Consider the following 24,552-nt stretch of genomic DNA (forward strand, 5'->3'; position numbering starts at 1 on the left):
CGGCATGCTTGATTTTCATTTGCACTAAAATTGGCACAGCGTAATGAATTAGGTCTAGAATGATGTGTGTAAATTTCATAAAATTGGTTCAGATTTAGATATAGCTCCCATATATATCTTCATCCGATTTAGGTAAATTGTGTAATAGAATCCCTATATATCTTTCGATTTGCTCGGAATTTGGCACTGCGTAATGAATAAGGTCTAGAATGATGTGTGCAAAGTTTCGTGAAAATCAGTTCGGTTTTTTAGATATAGCTCCCATATATATCTTCGTCCATTGAAGGTAAATGCCCCTATATATCTTTCGATTTGCACTAAATTTAGCACAGCGTAATGCATAAGGTCTATAATGATGTTTGCCAAGTTTCGTGAAAATCGTTTCAGAGTTAGATATAGCTCCCATATATAGCTTCGCCCATTTTAGGTAAATAGTCCACTAAAGTGCCTGAAAATCTTTGGGTATTGTATCTAATTAAGTCTAGAATGATGTGGCAAAGTTTCGTGAAAATCGGTTCAGATTTCAGATATAAGCTTCCATATATATTTTCGTCCGGATATATCTTTCGATTTTATGTAATTGGTGCATAGCTTCTGGGAGAATATCCCAACAAAAAACTAAGGGGAAAGTATAGGTTGTAAGACATTAAGATTAAGCGGTACCATTGTGTGGAGCATATACCAAAAACTATACCGGCAATTATGAGGGAAGTTTCTAACCCTATGGGGAATGCCGAATTAAAGGCAATTAAATGAATATTTTGTTACTACTTTCCAATTACTTTAGGATAAGGATGCTTAAAAGCGCACAATAATGGAACACATTTTTTTTTAACATATAAATACAACACATATCCCATGTGATATCTGGGCCACTGAACGAAACTTGATAGTGTCCTTAATAGGAAACAACACCAGGAATATTTTTGAGAAAATGTTCAAAATATTTCAAGTTTTGTCTTATTTTTTTAGAGCCCAAGCTGTTTGATATGAAATACCATTTTCATATTTGTCAAAAAAGATGTCAAAGAAAAAAAGGTATACGGCGTCAACATTGGCCAAACTTTTTCCCCTTAACTGTCAAAAACTATATATAGAATATATGGCAAACATATACAAATCTATAACGTAAATCTGAAAACTAATTAACAATTTGGTTAAAAATTAAATATACCTATAACGAGCGGAAGCCACTAAATTTCTATGCCAAATATAAAATTCGATCGATTTTAATATAAAAATCAAAATGACAGTTGGACATGGACAAAATGATATTGTAATTAAAAATCCTTCAAGAAGGGATAAATAAGATAATGTAAAAACGTTGGAGCAATAACAAAACAAGATCTTCTATTTAAAAAAAACATTTGGTGAAATAAGTTCTACCAAATTATAAACTGTTATGTGCTTGGGCCTGAATTGGGGTACCAGTTAATACTTCTTATTGACATAAACTTAGTGGCAAATGTTTTTTACCAACCTTATATTGATGCATTGATATTGATAAGGCAAGACAACGTTTGCCGGGTCAATTAATTTAAAATCGAACAATTATAAAAAAGGAAATGTTGAGAATATAAAGATTATTTCTCTAGACGCGGTCTTTTGGGAGAAAACGTGTTTATACTTTGTGATTTTTTACACAAAATTCTAGGTTAATTCGATTTGAATTAAATTTGGCGTACGTTTCGAACTAGATTTCGGCGTTCCACACAACATTTTATCTTTTAATCTGGATATTAATCGATAACATTATTCAAATTCTTAGATAAGATACGAATTAAATCCACGCAGATTTGCAACATTGCATATTTTTCAAAAACATAACTTCTAAATTTAAAAAATATATATAATTGTCAATGTCTACTTAAAAAGTTGTTTACGTTTTAGTTTTCGATAAAATGCAAATATAAATTTTTTATTTTGCATAATAATAAAATGTAAATTCCATTTCTAATTTTGTTACTATTCGGTTCAATGTGTGTGTGAAATTGGTATTGGCATTAAGCTAAGCAGACTCAATTATGTGTTTTTTTTTCTGAGCGGAATAAACAAACGTCACATTATTAACTCAGTTTTGGAAAAAGAAAACACAAAATATTTCATTTTGGAAAATGTTCTAATGTAAAACTTAATTGGAATTACGAATACTGTGTAGAAATGAGAGATTTCATATTCCTGTTTAAAATTGTAATATTTCAAAAAATATTCGTAAGTATTTAAAATGGTCGAAAATACTTTAAATAATTATAATAAAAACCAGTAAAGAAAGTAGTAAAGTCGGACTGGACCAATTATATGATACCCTTCACCGCTTTTCGAAGGAACATTGACATGAAATTGGACGAACTTAAATATGTGATCCTTATCTATATGTGAACCGACTAACATCAATTCATACATATCGACACCTCCGAAGAATAGTATGCTAAGTCTGAAAAGTGAGTTTACGGGCGTTATCTCGGGAGTGGTGTGAGATAGAACATTGAGTGTTTTACTGATTATAATGAAATTTAAATATAACTTTGGTAGCACGTCTAAATTTAACATTTTCTACATATTATAGCTAAAAACGACTTAGAATACATTAGCATCCATGCTAAGCATGGAAGTCGACTTAGCATGTTTTGTTACGGACCTTTATACTATGATTAGTCGTCAAAGTATACATAGCATGTTCTGGTTTGGAACAAAATGGTGATACATACATACATATTATACTTAGACGAACATATTATTCAACAAAAATAATTGATTTATTCTTTATGGTTTCGCCAAATTCTGCAATCTTAAATTTATTGATGTTGCACATCTATAGACGCACTTTTACAAAATTAGATATAATTATTATTAAAACCTTAAATAAAATGACATAACCTTAATCAATAATGGGTAGGGCCTCCCTCACTCATTTTTTTTTAACAGTCTGGTATTGGCGGTTTTCCGCATAGACACGACGAGTTAAGATTCCCCCTATGTTCTCGATCACATTCTGATCAGAAGAACATGCGGACCAGTTCATACTTTAAATATTTTTGTTTTATTTTAACCATTCTAAAGTATGACGACTTTTATGAAATGGCGCGTTGTCCTGCTGAAAAACGAGTCCTTCATTGTTGCTGCTTTTCCAAAATGGCAATAATTTGTCTTCAAAAACGTGAACGTACTCCATTGCATTCATCCGGCAACTAGGAAATGCCAAATCAAGCATTCCGTCGCTATAAAATTCTCCCAAGAATTAAGGAACCGGCACCGAAATTTCATTTTGATGGACGGACATGCATAAATCGACTCAAAAAGTGATTCTATGCATATTCTCAAAAGGAACTATGGGTCTATCTTGTTTTTTTTTTTTTTTTTTTTTTTTTTTTTTTGCCTTTTACAAACATATGCACTGTACCACAGTGTGGTGAAGGGTATACGATTTATAAACGCGAGAACTAATGTCTTCTTAAATTGCTTACCTTTATTTTCCTCTTGGTTACTTAGCATGGTCTCTGTAGTTAATCCTTCTCCCTTTTTATTTTGTGCCAATTTCAGGGGTTTCCGCACAATGGAACTAATTTCATTTGTAAAAATGTGAAAATTTTCGTTCTTTATCAGTCGACAATTTTTTCCAAACTACAGAATGCTATGTATATTTACACACACAAACTACTTTTTGAAGTTCGAGGAAAATCGTGCTAAGTGAACTTAGAAACACTAAAAATAAAATAACGACAATGCCAAGTATACATAGCGAACTCTTCATAAAAAAAGTCCGTGCTGTAATATGATAAGTCTACTTAGCATTCGAAATAATTAAAAAATTCCAAGCCGAAATATGCTAAGTGTACTTACCACATAATGGTATGGAAGTTTCTTAAATTTTACGTGCCATGCTAAGCACAGTTTTGCTTATAACTTTGGTTTGGATTGGCCAATTATTACCAAAATTTCAGAGAATTTAAATTAAGGACCGTAGTATCTAAAAACGTAAAGAACTTTAAAACATGCTAAGTCGACTTAGCATACTATGGTTCGGAGGCGTCGAAATGCCATTCTGCAACCTATGTTCATTCAGGCAGATTTGGAGTGGTTTGCGTACAATGGACCAAATTTATTTAAATCGGTTAAAGCAAACTTGATACACCCTATACCGTACTGTTCAAAATATAATCCCAATCAGACACCCGTCCGTTTCAATAAAAAGCAATAACACCATTCTAGGCTTACCATTTACTTAAAATCGGACGAAAATATATATGGGAACTGTTCAAAATATAATCCCAATCAGACACCCGTCCGTTTCAATAAAAAGCAATAACACCATTCTAGTCTTACCATTTACTTAAAATCGGACGAAAATATATATATCCAAATCGGAACCGATTTCATGAAATTTAACACACATCATTCTAGACTTAATTCAGTATGCTATGCCAACTTTCGTGGAAATAGAAAGATATATAGGGACTTTGGTGCACCATTTACATTAAATCGGACTAATCTATATATGGGAGCTATATTTAAATCTGAACCGATTTTTCCCAATTTCAATAGGGTTTCTGGGCCAAATAAATAAGCTGTGCTAAATTGCATCCAATTCGAATTATAAATGCGACCTGTACTTTGTTTACAATTTAACGTCATCAGATGGACGGAATCGACTCAGGAAGTGATTCTATGCATATTCTCAAAAGAAACCACGTTTTTATTTCGTTTCCTTTTGCCTGTTACAAACATATGCACAAAGATATAATACCCGTACCACAGAGTGGTGAAGGGTATAAACACATAAAAGTTAAAAGTTTAAATTTGTCTATTGACGAAGGTACATTCATATTCAACGCTTGTTTTATTGTTCTTTTTTCTTCCCTTTTTCAAATTTTAGAAATAGTCATATCCTACACAGCTATATTGTGAGGGTATGTGTGTCCGTATGTCGCACTATGTCGCGAGTTCATATAAACAACGGCCAAAAATAGAAGGAGTTATCGTAAGTTAATGAAATTTGGTATATGTGCTTATTATTGGCCTAAAGAGCAACTGACAAAAAATCGGATAGATCGGACCAAGATTTGGTATACCTCCCATATAATGGGTCTTGAGAATGTCACCCTTTTTGGCCTATAAAATCTTTAATATTCAACCAAATTCAATGAAAATTGGCAATTTACATTTACTTAGGCCTATAAAGCAACTGACCAAAAACTGGAAAAATCGGACCAAGATTTGATATACCTCCCATACAAAGGGTCTTGAAAATTTTACTATTTTGGGCTATATAATCTTTAATATTCAACCAAATTAAATGAAAATTGGCAATTTATATTTACTTCTGCCTATAATGCAACGGACCAAGATTTGATATACCTCGCATACAAACAGTCTTGAAAAATACGATTTTTTGACCTATAAAATTGTTTTTATACCCTTCACCACACTGTGGTACAGGGTATTATGTCTTTGTGCATATGTTTGTAACAGGCAAAAATAGATCGGACCAAGATTTGATATACCTCGCATACAAAGAGTCTTGAAAAATACGATTTTTTGACCTATAAAATTGTTTTTATACCCTTCACCACACTGTGGTACAGGGTATTATGTCTTTGTTACAAACATATGCAGTAACAGGCAAAAATAATCGAGATAGACCCATGGTTCCTTTTGAGAATATGCATAGAATCAATTTCTGAGTCGATTTATGCATGTCCGTCCGTCCGTCTGTCCGTCTGTAGATGTTAAATTGTAAACAAAGTACAGGTCGCATTTATGATCCAAATTAGATGAAATTTGGCACAGCTCATTTGTTTGGCCCAAGGACGAACCCCTTTGAAATTGGGAAAAATCGGTTCAGATTTAGATATAGCTCCCATATATATTTTCGCCCGATTTAATAAAAACGGTCCCTATATATCTTCCGATTTGCACGAAAATTGGCACAGCGTAATGAATTAGGTCTAGAATGATGTGTGTAAAATTTCATAAAAATCGGTTCAGATTTAGATATAGCTCCCATATATATCTTCATCCGATTTAAGGTAAATTGTGTAATAGAATCCCTATATATCTTTCGATTTGCTCGAAATTTGGCACTGCGTAATGAATAAGGTCTAGAATGATGTATGCCAAGTTTCGTGAAAATCGGTTCAGATTTAGATATAGCTCCCATATATATCTTCGTCCGATTTAAGGTAAATGCCCCTATATATCTTTCGATTTGCACGAAATTTGGCACAGCGTAATGAATAAGGTCTAGAATAATGTATGCCAAGTTTCGTGAAAATCGTTTCAGGTTTAGATATAGCTCCCATATATATCTTCGTCCGATTTTAGGTAAATAGTCCACTAAAGTCCCTGGAAATCTTTTGGTATATCGTACTGAATTAAGTCTAGAATGATGTGGCAAAGTTTCGTGAAAATCGGTTCAGATTTAGATATAGCTTCCATATATATTTTCGTCCGATTTTATGTAATTGGTGCACCAAAGTCCCTATATATCTTTCGATTTGCATGAATTTTGATATAGGATACGTTGGTCAGCTAACTAATTCGCTTTGTTACAAGAGACATTTGGTTTTGAAAGGTTTTTTGTATAGAAGCAATAGCTTCTGGGGAGAATATCCCAACAAAAAACTAAGGGAACTGATGAGGATCAGTGGCGTGATCCGAAACTATAGTCTTCCCTGCCTTTCCGCTCGGCAATCAATACCATACATTCCCCACTAATAAATACAAATAAACCGCCACACTACTGAAGTACTAAATTAAGTCTAAAATGATGTTGCTAAGCTGCGTGAAAAGATCCATAGTAAGGCCGAATGACACAACGTACTGAGGTAATATAAATTAGTCTCTGGCAATTTTCCCTGAAATCGGTTCAGATATAGATATATAACAAAAAAGCGTCGCCTGTTGGGATACATATGTAGAATATACCCAAAGTGGTGAAGGGTATCATATAGTCGGCCCAACCCGACTTTACTACTTTCCTTACTGGTTATTAATACAAATTCCATGAAAATGTTCATGTCTTCCTCCAATTTACTTCAAATTTGGGCGAAGACAGTAATAGGTGTTGCAATTTAGTTGTTGGTCCATGTTACAGGTACCTACCATACCAAAAGTCCCTAAAAAAGTAACTTTCTATACTATAAAATCGTTATATGCAGCTAAATTAATTATAGTAGTTTTATTTTAGTTATTTTATTATAATAAAATATTTGATATACTTTAGCTATTAATAAATTACTTTTTTTATCATTCACAAAATTTTCAAAACACACATCAGAGATATATATATATATATAAAATATTGTCTTCCCAAATGTACGATTTAGTATCATATATTTTCGGGCCTTAATTTTATGGCTGTTTAAGAATATTACAAGTTCGAATTGTAATATAAAATACTAAATAAAATTCTTATTTGACCCGCCTTTAACAAAAGTTCGGTCTGCTACTAATTATTTTGTGGCATGACTTGTTACATCTTGTGAAAGTCGCTCAAAAGGTATTGTACTGCGCTCTGCATATCCCATGCCATGCACTAATATTTTTCTGTATGAACTTTCCACAAAGGTAATTCATGTGCGACCTCTACATTTAGATTATAAGATTATGTCTCAAATAATCTGATAATCAAGTATAATCTTCAAATTGACTGAAAAGGTATTTAAAAGCTATAATTTTAAACTAATTCTCCCATATCTCCGCATCGAATAACGTTTTTACCACGTAATTTTATGCAAAATATTGTATGATTACTATGTTTTGTATCCATCGTGTCCTTCCTATTTGGTCCTCAATAACTTTTTTAATTGTATACATAACATATTGGACCATTCGCTTCTAACCACTCTTAGGACCGCAGGTCTCCGCAGCTAATTTTTGTTATTCCTTAAATGATACACTTTTCACCACTCAAATAAAAAAAAAATAGAGCTAAACTTTTTTCAACTGTTTTTCTGCTCCACTAATTTCAAAATTTGTTTTATAAATTTCATGAACTATGTACTACAAGTGTGGACACTGTAGACACCATATTATATCTATATACATACAAACTACAGCGAATCCTAGTTATTAACATCCGCAGCAACCAAAATAAACACTTTTATAATAACCGTTAATTTGAATATTCAAATATTTGGGCATCAGCAAAACACACCCATTTTTCGAAAATATAGTAAAAAATCATTTTATAATTATCTGATTTGAACCTTTGTAGAGACAAAACTACTGGACATATCGATATAAAAGTGGAGTGTTTTCTATCATACCTCATCAAAAAAATTGTCCTCCGAGGTACTTGGTTTTGATCATTTTTGGCCGCGGTCGTGACACTGTGTGTCGGCATGTCCATTATAATTCGTTAACAAAGTAAATGACAACAAGGACAAGGGATGACCAACAACTTGGTTTGTCTGCTCAAGAGGCAGGAATTCTCACTCGAACATAACGAAATTTAACACGAGGAAGGTCAACGAATAAATAGTGCAGTTTTAATGAAGATTGGTCAGTATTTAGCGGATCAATTGGTTTATATGAAAAATGAGAGAATTTGAATTTAATGCCTCATTTTATGCCACTGGTCCTATAGATGTATACACTCGGATGTGGGAGTTGTACTAAAATAATTAGAGGGGTTTACATATACTGATATTATTTTGTATTACTAGGTGTCGGAAATATCCAGAGCAATGCCTATAGAAAAGCTGTTAATGGGATATGGGAGAAATATGAAAAGAGAGAGAGAGAGAGAAAAAGTATAAAGTCTTATGTTTTAGCTAATAAAAATCCCTATAATTTACCCACAACTAACACCTCAATCGTAAATTTGTAGAACTTATATTATATTTAGGATACTGTTTGAATTGTTTAAAAATAATAAACAATAAATAAATAATAAAAATAAATTTGAAGAATTATTGCCGGTGTATACTGAATTAAGTATAGATTGACCTTTGTGAAATTTTGTTGAAATCAATTCAGATTTAGATATTGCGCCCATTTTAGTCTAGAATGGCATATGTTTAGATTCTTTTAAATTGGTTCAGATTAAGATATATCTGAATTCGTCTGATTCTATACATATTGTGTTTATGTAAATTGCGAAAGACTTTTTATACAAATGGAACACAAAAGACCCAAATTCTGTTCGGTTGAGATGAAGTTGTAGAATACTGCATTTATGGATTGATTTAAATCGGGTTACAGATCTATACTGATCACATAATTAATTTCGTCCCATATCATGTCAACGTGATTGCTAGGAGAGCGTGAGTTGTGCAGAGAGGAAAAACTCTTCCAGTCACATTTAAAATAGCATTTGAAATATCAGTTATACAATATTATTTAAACAGAGAAGTTTTTTCGCCATCAATGTGATCCACTGTATATTGTTTGAAATGACCCATTTCCCATTTATATATGTTACTAATCACGTACAGTTGTTGTAATGGTTTATTCCACTCGATTGTAAATAAATATATTTCAAAAGTTCCCAGGAGTGTTTTTGTAAATGTAACTTTAGAAGATGTAAATGGAACTTTAGAAGATGTCATGAAGTATTTATTTTGGAAAATCAAACAGATTAAATGTGATTGCAGATTTCAATTTTGCTATGCACATTGCTTATATTCTCAGTAATTATTTAAAAAATACAAATCGGTATTGAAAATCGACAGCCCTGGCTAAAATAAATAATATATTGTAGAAATAACAACTAACGTACGGTAAATGTGATGTGGACACCTTAAGCTTAATCGATTTCTTCTGTTTATACATAGTCTTGATTCGCACGAAAAACTTATTTTATAATCTGTTGTTTGCAATACTGCATTGATGACGTGTGTGTGTGCAGATTTCAGACAAGTTATAAAAAAGTTTATAAAAGGTTGTTGCATAACACTTTTCCATTTTCAGGTGAATTTTTGTGACAACAACTATACTTCAAAGAAAATCAATACTAGAAGTTGTATTTCTGTCGTCTGATTGCATTACGATGTATTTAGTACTGTATTGTAAGTCTGAATTTCACAACATTGATAAAAATTACAAAAAAAAAATCAACAATATCCCGCCCATACATGAATAAAATTCGTTAAAAAAGTTGACTATGAATCTATAATCACAAAGATGTACCATATCAAGGCTAAATTACAATTATGACATAATTTTGTAACTTGCCCTTCCGTTTATACTCTTAGAACCACTTAGCAAGATATTGAGGGAACCAATTAAGGATGAATAAATTGTTGGGTAAGAAAATGGTTCAGATTGTTAATGGGAAGAAGAAATGGAATCCCTCATCCCTAGTATCCAAATGTCGCCTTCTATTAGTAAAGAGGAAGAAGGAAGAGAAGTTTCTATCCCAGGTCCAATCTTTCGTGTAGCCCCCATAAAAAGGTGCACCCGAAATTTCGGTATTTTAGGAAGTTTGGACAGTTTGGTTTGGGAAGGCATCGAGACGCAAAAGTAAAATTATGGTTTCATATGGATTTCCTCAAAGTATTTGGAGCTTTCATATTCACTATTGCAAATAACATTTTTATCCAAAACCAAATGGTTTTGCACGGGTTTCCGACGTTTCATTTACGTCACTGTTTCAGACGGACCATCTTTGGTCCCATATATAGAATTTCATTGGGGTGTCCGAAAAGTCATATGTTTTAGTCAGGTTGAATACCAAATACTTTATCCTTGTTAATGTTCACTTCCACTAACCGAAATGTAACGTACAACCGACAAACACATTCTACTGGAAAACATTTCCAAACGTCGAATCCAATTTTTTCGACATACTCTACAATGTATGTAGTTGAGAGTCATGAAAATCCGCAAGAGGAAGATAAAAATAATATTTAGTTTCGAATGTATTTGATTGTCTATCGTTCTTTCCATTTTGTGATTTCTATTGTTCGCTTCCATTTGTATTGTGAAGCATTCCCAAACGCACAAATGGTGAGAACGAGTAAAGATTTGTACAAAAGCTTGTTGTTATTTATTGAAAGTCAACAATGGAGGGTCATTTCAAAATACACTCGTGCTGATGAAAACCAGACGCCAATGATATAAAGGGTTGTGATTGCTATTGGAATTAATGGTCGGGTTATTCATGTGGGGAACGTAAATAATAATGGTCAAATCTATATGGAAAGTTGATCGAATTATTTTTTAAAAAGTATTTAAAATGTATAAGTTGTATGTAAAAAAAACGCCTGAAAGATAAGGAACATTGTATAATGTTTTGTTTTAATATATCGTATACAATTACACAGTTCATTAGCCAAAATATCTTGGATTAATATGATCAATATTTAAAATATTGATAATTTTTTTGAATTTAAAGCATTTTATTACTAATTTCTCTTTCGAGATGAGCTACATGATCGGAGTTGCAATGAAAAGGAAAGCCAGAGAGATACTACATTCCCACCACTATGCGACGCGTTTCGCCGTTGGTTAAGCGGCTCATCAGGCATATTGGCATTTTAATTTAAGAGAAAAAATAGCATATTCAATTTTCCTGTTGATTGCCATATCGAATAAATTACTTTAAGACGAAAATAGCATATTAATTTTTCCAGTTTATTGGTATATTGAATTAAATGGTGCAAAAAGTTACATTTTTCTCCTTTGGAATTCCTCATTTTTACAAGAGAGATGGAAATATTCCATTATAATGATGAACAAACATACATATTGGTGCACTAAAAAATGCAATATCGATTGTAAACTCCAAATACGCTTCAAAAAATTTTGAGACGACTGTATTTTTGACTGAAGCATATACTATTGATCCACACCTTCTTTTGGGTATAACGTGCAAAATTGTTTACCCTCAACTATAAGAAACCTATTAAAAATAACAAAAATGGGACATTTCTATGGAGACTATGCCATTTGAAATCGGATACTAGATGGTGGTTTATGCTTTGAGAAAATTGAGAAGTAAGTAATAACTTCGTTATGTTCTGCCGCATGTGAATGAATGTGCCGACTTTATTTTAATACCCTTTACTACAATATAAAATCGTTAATATTCAAACAAATTTAATGAAAATTGGCAATTTACATTTAATTAGGCCTATAAAGCAATTGACCAAAAACTGGGTAGATTGGACCAAGATTTGATATACCTCCCATACAAAGGGTCTTGAAAATTTTACTATTTTGGGCTTTAAAATCTTTAATATTCAACCAAATTCAATGAAAATTGGCAATTTACATTTACATATGCCTATAAAGCAACGGATTAAAAACTGGGTAGAACCGACCAAGATTTGATATACCTCCCATACAAAGGATCTTGAAAAATCCGCTTTTTGGACCTATAAATTGTTTATATTCATCCAAATTCCATGAAAATGTTCATGTCTTCGCCAAATTACATCAAATTTGGGCGAATACAGTAATTGGTATTGTAATTTAGTTGTTGGCCTATATTTCAGGTACCTACCATGCCAAAAGTCCCTAAAACTGTAACTTTCTGTACTATAAAATCGATATATGCAGCTAAATTAAGTATAGTATTTTTATTTTTTCATATACTTTAGTAACTAATAAATTACTTTTTTATAATTCACAAATATATATATATTATTGTCTTCCCAAATGTACGATTTAGTATCATCCACGTTATAATCTCGGGCCTTTACTTTATGGCTGTTTAAGGATATTACAAGGTCGGATTGTTTATAAAATACTAAATAAAATCATTATTTAACTCGGCTTTAACAAAAGTTCGGGATGCTTATAATTATTTGTTGGCATGACATGTTAGCATCTTGTGAAAGTCGCTTAAAAGGTATTGTACTGCACTTCGCATATCCCATGCCAATAACTAATATTTTTCTGTGCAACTTTCCACAAAGGTAATTCATGTGCGACCTCTAAATTTAGATTATAAGATTATTTCTCAAATGATCTGATAACTGACTGAAAATTTATTTGAAAGCTATATTTTAAAACCAATTCTCCCATATATCCGCTTCGAATAACGTTTTTACCACTTGATTGCATATTTTATGTAAACTGTTGTATTATTACTATGTTCTGAATCCATCTTCTCCTTCCTATTTGACCCTCAATAACTTATTTAATTGTATACATAACATAACATTCGCTTCTAACCATTTCATGAATATGCCATATTTTTTCATAAGGTGGTCACCAAAAGAGTTAAATAACTCTTAGGACCGCAGCACTCCGCAGCTAATTTTTTTATTCCTTAACACTAGAACGCCGAAGGCGGTCATTTTGACCGCTTTCCAATTTCAAGTATAAAAGCAACTGTGCATTTAATGACACTTTTTTTAATTTGGTGACTTTTTGTACCTCATAGAATTACGTTTATTATATAAAATTCACCAAATTGCCAAAGTGGGCCTGGCAGTAAATGGCGAGAAGATCAAGCTGATGTTATCAACGCGCAAGACGTCCAGTAGACTCGGACCAACTATTGAACTTAAGAACTACTGCTTCGAGGTAGTTAAAGATTTTATATACCTTGGTACCGCCATAAATAAAAGGAATGATATCAGTTTTTAAATTCAGAGAAGGATAGTATTGGCCAACAAATGCTAATATGGTCTAAGTAAGCAGTTTAGAAACAAGGCCACCTCCCGCCAGACCAAACTCACACTTTACAATACGCTGATACTACCCGTGCTGTTATATGGATCTGAAGCATGGGTACTCGCGCAAACAGATGACGCAGCTCTGGGAGTGTTTGAGAGAAAAATTCTCCGAAAGATATACGGGCCGGAGGAGCTGCGCACAAGACCGACGCGCTTGTAAATCTTTTCTAAGCATGCCTTATGCAACAAGCCAGCTAAGTAAGATAGAGCTTTAAAAGTTTGCGCTCTATTTATGATTGGGAACTGGGATATACGTTTTTACATTTTTATATCCTTCACCACACTGTGGTACAGGGTATTATGTCTTTGGGCATATGTTTGTAACACATGGTTCCTTTTGAGAATATGTAAAAAATCACTTTCTAAGTCGATTTATGCATGTCCGTCCATCTGTCTGTCCATGTTAAATTGTAAACAAAGCACAGATCACATTTATTATTCGAATGGGATGAAATTTGGCACAGCTCATTCACTTGACCCAAGGACGAACCCTATTGAAATTGGGATAAATCGGTTCAGATTTAGATATAGCTCCCATATATACTGTCGATTTAAGGTAAATGGTGCACCAAAGTCCCTAGATAGCTTTCGGTTTGCACGATATTTGACACAGCGTACTGAATTGAGCCTAGAATGATGTGTGCTAAGTTTCGTGAAAATCGGTTCAGATTTAGATAAAGCTCCCATATATATTTTCGTCCGATTTAAGGTAAATGGTGTACCAAAGTCCCTAAATATCTTTCGATTTGCACGAAATTTGGTACAGCGCACTCAATTAAGCCTAGTATGTTGTGTGCTAGTATCGGTTCAGATTATATCTAAATCTCCTATATAGTTTCGTCCTAGTTTAGGTAAATGGTGCAACAAAGTCCCTAGATATCTTTCGATGTGCACGAAATTTGTCATAGCGTACTGAATTAGGTCTAGAATGATGTGTGCTATGTTTCCTGAAACTCGGTTCAGATTTAGATATAGCCCCCATATATATTTTCGTCCGATTTAATCTAAATGGTGCACCAAAATCCCTATATATCTTTCGATTTGCACGAAATTTTGCACAGCGTAATGAATTATGTATAGAATGATGTGTGTTAAGTTTCTTGAAAATCAGTTCAGATTTAGGTATAGCTCCCATATATATTTTCGTCCGATTTAATGTAAATGGTCCACCAAAGTACATATATATCTTTTGATTTGCACGAAATTTGGCGCAGAATAATGAATTAGGTCTAGAATGATGTGTGTTAAGTTTCCTGAAAATCGGTTCAGATTTAGATTAGCTCCCATAGATATTTTCGTCCGATTTAATGTAAATGGTGCAACAAAGTCCCGTAATATCTTTCGATTTGCACGAAATTTGGCACAGCGTAATGAATTAGGTCTAGAGTGATGTGTGTTAATTTTCCTGAAATCGGTTCAGATTTAGATATATCTTCTATATCTGACCAAATGAAAAACTTTGTATCGGTTGCAGAATGACGTGTTTATGGATCCAATTTTATTTTACTGGTCCTTTAAAAATTGCATTCCCAAAGTAGTGAAAGTCGGCCCCGTCCGACTGTACTACTTTCCTTACTGGTTTATTTAAATATTCTGTCTGTAATTCAGATGGTAGGATCGAATCAACGAATATATTGTTTCATTTGTTAATAAATAGCATCGGACCGGAAATTGAATAAAACTCACTATTATTGATTTTTGTTTCTATTTTTTGTACGGTTGGTAGATTGACATTTTTTGATTAACTTGATAGAACGCGGAAGTTATTTCCCTTTGAAATATACAATTTAAAAGTTCCAATGATATTAAGACTCAGGGTCTATACTTTTGGGGTACGACTTTTTTTACAAACACCGGAAATTATTATAACATGCGTTCACAAACAATTACATGAATAAGCTAAACATTTGTACATTCGGCTGCATTGCGTATAGCGTTGTTTTAAAGTTGGCACACTTTTAAAGCAGTGTCAAATGCAAAATAGTTCTATTGCGAAAGATAATTACCGAATACCAAATTGGCTATAATTTATATTCTCATTGGTTGCCAAATCTCACAACCAAAAATATGGATATCCGTTTCTCAGTTTTATTAAAGCTCCAAAACCGTTTTTACTTTTTTAATCTTCAACTAAATTGTCTGAAATTTTGCATTTTTAGTTCACATTTGGTGGAAAATCTAAGTATCAAAAATTATCTATATTGGTCCACTATTAAGGTAAGTTTTCCAACCGAACTGACCCCAATCTGTTTTTTTAGATTTTCATTGCGTAGAAAATCTTCCTACCAAAAATAACAATAAAAATGCCTCAAAATTATTATCGACTCTTGTAAAAAAGAAAAAATAAATAAAGTTTTTCGTCGATATTGCATTTGCTTTTCTTAATACTGTACTGTATCTTAGGAATGCAAGAATGTAGCGACATTAAATTTTTTTCATATCCTATTTAAGATAGTTGCATTAAATTTGTGCAAAGAAAATAGTTCGAAAAAAACTCATAGCTCAAAGCGTTAATTCAATGCATCTTAAGAATTATTTCTGCTTAAAAATAATGGATGAAAAAGGCAAAATATAAATTCAATACATTTAAGTATATTTTCAATGTATACAAAAATATTCTCATTTCGGTTGTTTCAATTGATATGTGATTAAATTTTGTATGATAATCCCGTTTTTTTCTATTTGGAGTTCTACGAACACATTCATAAATGTATTGGTACATTGAAATGAAATTTGTATGAATTCCTATTGATCGCTATTATTATTGTTTGACAACTGTTTTGTGGTCGAAGTTATTATCATCATCGTTGTATTTGGCTTAGAGAAAAAATAAACTAAAATGAACAGCTGGAATTGTAATATGTTATGTCATCAGTTACATAACGGAACATGGAGAGCAAAACGTGGAAGAAGGAAAACATATTTGCATCCTCCGATTCTAGCTATTTTTCCTACCACAGTGAATGTGTATTGTCATTTCAGTTTATTGATGGATTTTATAATAACAATACACAGTACACGGTTTTTGGTGACAAAAGTACACATTTGCAATACACAAAGTCTATATAAGGACCCGACCGAATTTTAATATTTTAAACGCGCAACTCTGAACTGAATCACGAGCCCGAGGAAAATTCCGTGTCAGTGATACATAAGTATATAAAAGTAAATACCAATAATTCTCTCCGGACTATATTTACTCAGAGCATACATATACTCCATGAAATGAGCATTTTTGTAATTTTTATTAACAAATGTCATTGTCCATTTTATCCGTTAAAATTTTGAAGATTTAGACCGCTGAGTTTATCCTTAGTAATCCTCTGAGACGCAAGCAATGCTGTATGAAGTCGGTCCTTCGGGATGTGGGTATGGTCCTGTTGCAGTAAAGTCTTTGTGCTGTAGTATACCCTCAAACTATGAAATCAAAGTTGATGATAGGTCTCAAAATCGCAAAGATCGGAAACTCCAAACAAACGGATAATTACCATTATTGTAATGCACATTATTTTTGAATTACTGTTTTTGATATGACTGGCAATAATATTGTTCAAATGATGTTAAATGTTACAGCAATCAGGAAAAGAATTTTTCACAAATAATTTTAATGCAAAAATCTTAAAGGAGGAAATGAAACTTAGCTTAAGACGTTAAATTCAAGTTTTTTTCACAGTAAATGAAATTAAAATTTTCAAGAGGATAACAAGCGTAGAAGAGGTCCTTTGTAACAATCATTACATTACCGAGTGGACTTTCTTATAAAGACAGGTGATAGGCATATCTACAATGCCACTATGAGTTTACATTTTACAAAAATGTAATTGTTGTGCCATTTATGGTGCTTCAAATCAAGAAGAACTACAAGTGCACAATTTTCTGACATTTTCAGTTAATTGAAATTATTGGGTTTTCCACCAGAGCGGATTGTGTAGATTTATTTGTTGTTTTGTTTGAAATTGTTAACGAAGGTCGACAGTTCATTTGTATATCACATACAGTGATGTTCATAACATTAATACCTGAATTTGCTCTGCATGCAGAGGTAGATCAAAATAGTTTAGGTGTTTCTGGATATGTTAGATACGGTATTTTCTGCAATACTAATAGATATCCATTATTAACGATAAAATACTGGATATCAGCAGGTTATAAAATCTACATATTTGTAAAATCTTAAAATCTTTGTATTGATTTTCATATTAATGCATGAAAGAATAAGCCTGAAAATAAGGACTAGAAATAGCATGTGTTTTACAAATATATTCGTCTTTCGATTTGACTGAATACATGTCAGCTCAAAAATAACATGTAATAGTCGCGAAAAAAGATGTAAAGCCTTTTTCATGAACTTTAGAGTTATCAGCAAAAAATCATCCTTCTGGGTTCTTACCCAGAAGGATTACATACCCATAAGCAATAAATAATGAAAAATGAAATTTCTGTATTTTTGCTTGGACAAAACTAGAGCAAACTGATGAGATCGGAAATATTTGTTATTTTTGCCGTTGTAATTACTATGTTTTGATTTCTACACCTATTTCGATTCTTATAGATAATTTTTAAAAGGATTTTATTTCAAAAACATGTTTCTGTTTTCAATTTTAAATTACTGCCAAAAAATATAAAAATAGCTAGAAAGAAATACCGTACACCGATGAAACAGCTAATTACCAAGGACTGCGAAAGTAATTTATCTTTAGAAATATTCCATAAATAAATTTTTATACAAATATGTTGTGAAACACTTTTCGCGGAAGAAAATATACTGGTTATTTACATTACAATAACTTTAAACGTACATCAAAGATTGGTTGCGGCAGTCAAAAATCAGGAATTATAATGGCCAGCACAGATATTCACACTACAGAAAAATCTTTAGAGTATCATAGATATCAAAACAAAGTATAGGTAATTTATTTTGTCCAAGGAAGAGCCCTATTGAAATTGTTGACAAACAGTTCAAATTTGAATATAGCTCCCTTATATTTTCGGCGGATTTTACCTAAATTGTGCTCTAAAGACCATATTATTTTTTTCTCAGTTTAGTCATTTTTTCAGCTTCATTTTAAAAATCTTGTTTGAAATTTTCGAGTGATTCGTCATAGTTAGGAAAAATTATGAAATAAACAAATTTAGGTTTTGTCTGTGGAATTATTTTTTTGTTTGTTTACAAATAAATTTTCTTTCAGCTGAGGTTAGGATCTTCGATGGACTTCTTCAACGAATTTTGTGACTGACTGCTTAATATTCTTCAGCACCCTCACCATCACCGGAATCCATACCGAGTTACTCGTAATCTTTTCGAGGACAGCCTAATCTTCATGGGCTTCGGAGAATTCACCTTCATCAATACCCTCACCGACGTACCAATGGACGAAGGCACGCTTGGCGTACATCAAGTCGAACTTGTGATCGAGACGGGCCCAAGCTTCGACAATGGCGGTGGCGTTGGACAAAATGCAGACGGCACGTTGCACCTTGGCCAAATCACCACCGGGCACAACAGTGGTTGGTTAGTAGTTAATACCGACCTTGAAACCAGTGGGACACCAGTCAACGAATTGAATGGTGCGCTTGGTCTTGATGGTGGCAATGGCGGCATTGACATCCTTGGGCACAACATCACCACGATGCAACATGCAGCAGGCCATGTATTTGCCATGACGAGGATCACACTTGACCATCTGGTTGGCGGGCTCGAAACAGGCGTTGGTGATTTCGACAACGGGCAATTGTTCGTGGTAGGCTTTTTCGGCCGAGATGACGGGAACGTAAGTGACCAAGGGGAAGTGGGAACGTGGGTAGGGCACCAAGTTAGTTTGGAATTCAGTCAAATCGACCATTGAAACGCAACGAAGCAGTGATGGACGGAATAATTTGGCCGATCTAACGATTCAAGTTGGTGTAATTTACGACGGCAGATGTTGTAGATGGCGTCATTGTCGACCATGAAGGCGCAGTCCGAGTGTTCGAAGGTGGTGTTGGTGGTCAAGATCGAGTTGTTGCGTTCAACCACGGCAGTCGAGACTTGGGGAGCGAGATAGATGGTTAATTCCAATTTGGATTTCTTGCCATAATCGACCGACAAACGTTCCATCAACAAGGAGGTGAAACCGGAACCGGTGCCACCACCGAACGAGTGGAAGATCAAGAAACCTTTGAGACCGGTACATTGATCAGCCAATTTGCGGATGCGGTCCAAGACCAAGTCGACAATTTACTTGCCAATGGCGTAGTGACCACGGGCGACGTTGTTGGCGTCATCTTCCTTACCAGTGATCAATTGTTCGGTATGGAACAATTGACGGCTGGATGCCATGTTCCAAGCAGTACAATTCCCAGCAGGCGTTACCAATTTGGACATCAGCTTGACCGACATGGATAGAGATACATTCACGCATTTTGAGTTTTTTGGTTTTTTAACAAATACACACAGAAAGTATCAAATTTGTGGTTTTAGGTTTCAAGTTCGGATCAGCCAGCTATGAAGCTTACCAAACTATGATATCGAATATGCTAGTTTGGTTTACATGGACTTTTCCATAGCTTATTGAATTGGGCCTAAAATGATGGATGTTAATTTTATTAAAATCAGTTCAAATGTGAATATAGCTCCCATATATGCTTTCGTCTGAGTTAATGAATGTAATGAAATGTTGCAACGTGATTTAGTGTCTATAATGCAGTGAATTACATTTCGTTATCATTTCATTCGATTTCATATGAATTGTCTTCCAAAGATGCTATATTAGAGAATGACGTTTGATAGGTTTTGTTTCAGATAACTTTTACTGTACCTTACAATAGGAATCATAGGAGCATTTCTTGTATATGCCCAAAGAGGTTAATGGTATCATTGGCAACCAAAAAAAGGCTAAGTTGCAGCAAAATATAGTAGAAGCATGTTAATTTGTCATTTTCCCTATATAGAGTTTAAATTCTTCGTTCGTTTTCTTTTTTAAGTTATTATCTGAATATGGCCCGTTTGGTAGAAGTGCGAGCCAAATGGTGGATTAGTTTAAATTGATTTTAGTAATATCTGCAAAAACATTATCATTGTTGGTAGATCAATAATAAAATACGCCTTTAAATAAACTGGTTTTGAATACAGGCTTCCGCAAAATGAAAAGTTGCTTTCATTATTCTGTGCAGCTCTCCACTTTGTATGGTAGGTACTATACGGATAAACACCCCAAATTTGAATAGTTCTCTAAATACAGAATGTGCTATAATTTGGATTCAATAGTCTTTACTACAACTCTGAAAGTGCGTCATGTTAAGGTTGTAGAAGTCGGATAAATCTAAAGTTTAACAAAACATTACGTACAATTTAAAAATAACTCCTATAATGCTGAAAACATTGAAATTGTTTTATATCTAATGAAATATAAGTAGGAGTTTGATACGGCCGAGTATATGTCACTTTGGGTATAAAAACGAGGTGCTCCTAAGAGAAATCGGGTATACCGTTTTTCCACCCAGACAAAAGAAAATACCCCATTTGGTGGAAAACAATTATAACAATCTACCGTAATTCTTAATTTAAACATATTTCCGATGTTTTGGAGTCTAAAGCCTCATAGTATCGGACGAAAATATATATATAAGACCTATATCTAAATATGAACCGATTTAAACAAGCCTTAACACCCGTCATTCATGACTCAATTGTATTCGCTATACAAAATTGTATCCCAATCGGACAAATATTAGGAGTTTGGTGCATTATTCACATAAAATCGGACCAAACTATATATGGGAGCAATATCTAAATTTGAAAATGAACTAAATCAATAGGGTTCGTCCTTGGGTCAAATAAGTGACTTGTGTCAAATTTCATCCAAATCGGATCATAAATGCGACCTGTACTTTGTATACAATTTAACATCTACAGACGGACGGATGAACAAGCATTAATTAACTCAGAAATTGATTCTATGCGTATTCTCAATCTCGTTTCCTTTTGCCAGTTACAAACATAATATGCACAAAGACATAATACCCTGTACCACAGTGTGAAGGGCATATACATTAGCCTTGACCAAACTAAACTTAATGCCGCATTTTCATGTAATATTTTATGTGTGAGCTTTTTTGTTTAACATTCAATGCATAAAACGTCTTTAGGAATTGATAAATGAGTTATGTATGCGCATAAATACATATTGTAGTGACCCCTTATAAATACATATAGTATTTATATACGAAGATTATCGAATACGAATTTCAATTTTATTACACATATCTGTGAATTTGAAGACATGGTCCTAAAATCCCAGCTAAGGTTATGCATGACTGACAAAAGATACAACGCAACAACAAAACAAGAAAATCCAAAAATGGAATTCCATTTGTGTTCTGTTTATTGAAGTTGGGTATATTCAATCAATATCGACACAACGTCCAGAATTCCAGAAAAATTGTTTTTAGGGTATGCCGGAAATAAATATTCATGCGATGTGTAATTCGCATATACCAATATCGAATAAAATAATTATTTCGACACAATTCAAAATAGTCAAGCCAACATAATAAAATGTCATTTGTATCAAACACATTGTAAACGGCACTTTTTTTAGAGCTCTATATCTCAGTACTTATTCAACATATATAAAAACTTTATGGCTGATTATTGTCCTCTGACACTTAATTATAAAAACTAGTACCAAAAGGATATAAAAAATTAGTATTAGTTACAAATTTTTACAGTTTTGTAAAAAAAGTCAAATTCGCCGAATGTGCCCCAACCCGGGGTAGCTTTGGCATTTGATGGGGCACATTCGGCACCATAGTCATAACCTGGTAATTATCATCGCTATCAGTCTGGTTGAAATTCAGATCCTCTAAAGGCTCTAATTGGTTTTAATACGAGACAAAATGTTTGAATTTTACGGCTATATTTTCTAGCGGTGGACGTTAAAATCTCAAGGTCGCACACACCATCAGAAATAGTTTTTTTCTATCGCATTTTCGTCAATACAAGCACGTTTGGTTTTAAATATGTAATTTGGAACCATATTAATAATATTGCACTATCTGTATATGGCCGAATGTGCCCCACTTTAAAATGCCGAATCTACCCCGAACGTCCTTTTTATAGTTTTTTTTTCATGTTTTTCTATCAGTCTTGTAAAAACATTAAATTTTTAAATATTTCTATAATAATACACACGCAATTAACCACTTTTTAATAATATTGTCTTAAAATTTGAAAAGTTTTATACACGAAATACTTACGAAATGGAACTATTACAAAAGAAGTCTGTAAAAATACAAAAATTCGTGCATCTAAATAAGTTTATTAATTAGAAATTTTAAACTTTGTGACAATTATTTATTTCTATATTCGATACCTATGTATCGAAACTAGTGATGTACGGTGAGAGCTTCATATCGAAAACGCGATTGCCGAAGGTCCCCCTATGCCAAAGGTAAAAGAAAACAAAACCTTTGGCATCGGGGCACCTTCGGCAATCGCGTCATCTATTTAAAATGTTCATAGAATGTTTAAAAAAATTCTGAAAAATAGGACAGAACTGTATTTGAATAGATACGACTTTTCAGTAATCCATCGAAATGTAATACATACAGTTATTACGGAAGTAGTAGATGAGATTTACCCATTTTTCACTCAATTGAATATATATATATAGCATTTCCAGATTAAATGAAACCTTTTACAAATTAAATGAAACCTTTTCCAAATTAAATGAAACCTTTTCCAAATTAAATGAAACCTTTTCCAATTGAAATGAAACCTTTTACAAATAGAATGAATCTTTTTCCAAATTAAATGAAACCTTTATCCTTATCCAAGGAAATATAATATTTGCAGTAATTTTAAACCAATATTTGAAATTGTGTATGGCTACCTATACAAAACTCTACTAAATTTATGACTCCAGAACATTAGGCTTGAGACAAAAATATGCTCAAGACTTTACAAAATGGATACCCCAACAACGATCAATGAATATTGGGGATACCCCAATCACACAAAAATTTCTAATTCCAGTGTCAATGCAGACAGATTTAAATTATTTATAGAAATTCTTTTGGAGGAAATCAATCCAGAGTTGGAAAATTCGTTCTTGATAATCGAAAACGCTCAAATTCACAAGCGACATGACATAAAAAATTTATCGAATCCAAAATATGCAACCTTAAATTCTTACTACCTTATTCTCCAATGCTAAATCCAATCGAAACTGCATTTCAAAAATAAACTTATATGCAAGAGCTGAGCTGTGTGACGTTTCAATGGAACATAACATTGTTGATGTAATCGAGCGAAGTATTCAAAAGCTTACTCGGCAATATTGTTCTAACTACGTTATGGACATGGTTTTGAAAATCCCACAAGCTGCAAGTCGGGAACCTCTTCATTAAGATAAGCAGTTACCTTATCATCAACAATTTTTTAAATCAAATATGTGTTTCGCATTTAGGACCGGGTATCCAATAATTGTTCTAAAATATTTATTTATTAAAATGTCAAGAAATACCCCAGTTTGTATTACTATTTTTTTAGTTTTATTTAGTAGATATAAAATAAAATCACACCGAATTAAAGAATATTTATGTTAATTACATAGCCATACAACTATATTTGTTAATATTCTTTGATTTAATTATCAAATATTGGTTTAAAATTACTGCAAATATTATATTTCCTTGGATAAGAATAAAGGTTTCATTTAATTTGGAAAAAGTTTCATTCTATTTGTAAAAGGTTTCATTCCAATTGGAAAAGGTTTCATTCTATTTGTAAAAGGTTTCATTTCAATTGGAAAAGGTATCATTTAATTTGGAAAAGGTTTCATTTAATTTGGAAAAGGTTTCATTTAATTTGTAAAATTTTTCATTTAATCTGGAAATTCTATATATATATATATATTTCTTTTACTCCTTTTTCACAATCCGG

The 24,552-nt window shown here is 32.9% G+C and overlaps 1 pseudogene; it reads right to left on the reverse strand.

Moving 5' to 3' along the window:
* Nucleotides 1–18,869: 18,869 nt before the first annotated feature.
* LOC133326705 (tubulin alpha-1 chain-like) lies at nucleotides 18,870–20,136 on the reverse strand (annotated as a pseudogene).
* Nucleotides 20,137–24,552: the final 4,416 nt, after the last annotated feature.

Source organism: Musca vetustissima, unplaced genomic scaffold (assembly GCF_032173495.1).
Source record: "Musca vetustissima isolate MV318-11 ecotype Yass unplaced genomic scaffold, APGP_CSIRO_Mvet_v1 utg178853, whole genome shotgun sequence".
NCBI classification, from domain to species: Eukaryota; Metazoa; Arthropoda; class Insecta; order Diptera; family Muscidae; genus Musca; species Musca vetustissima.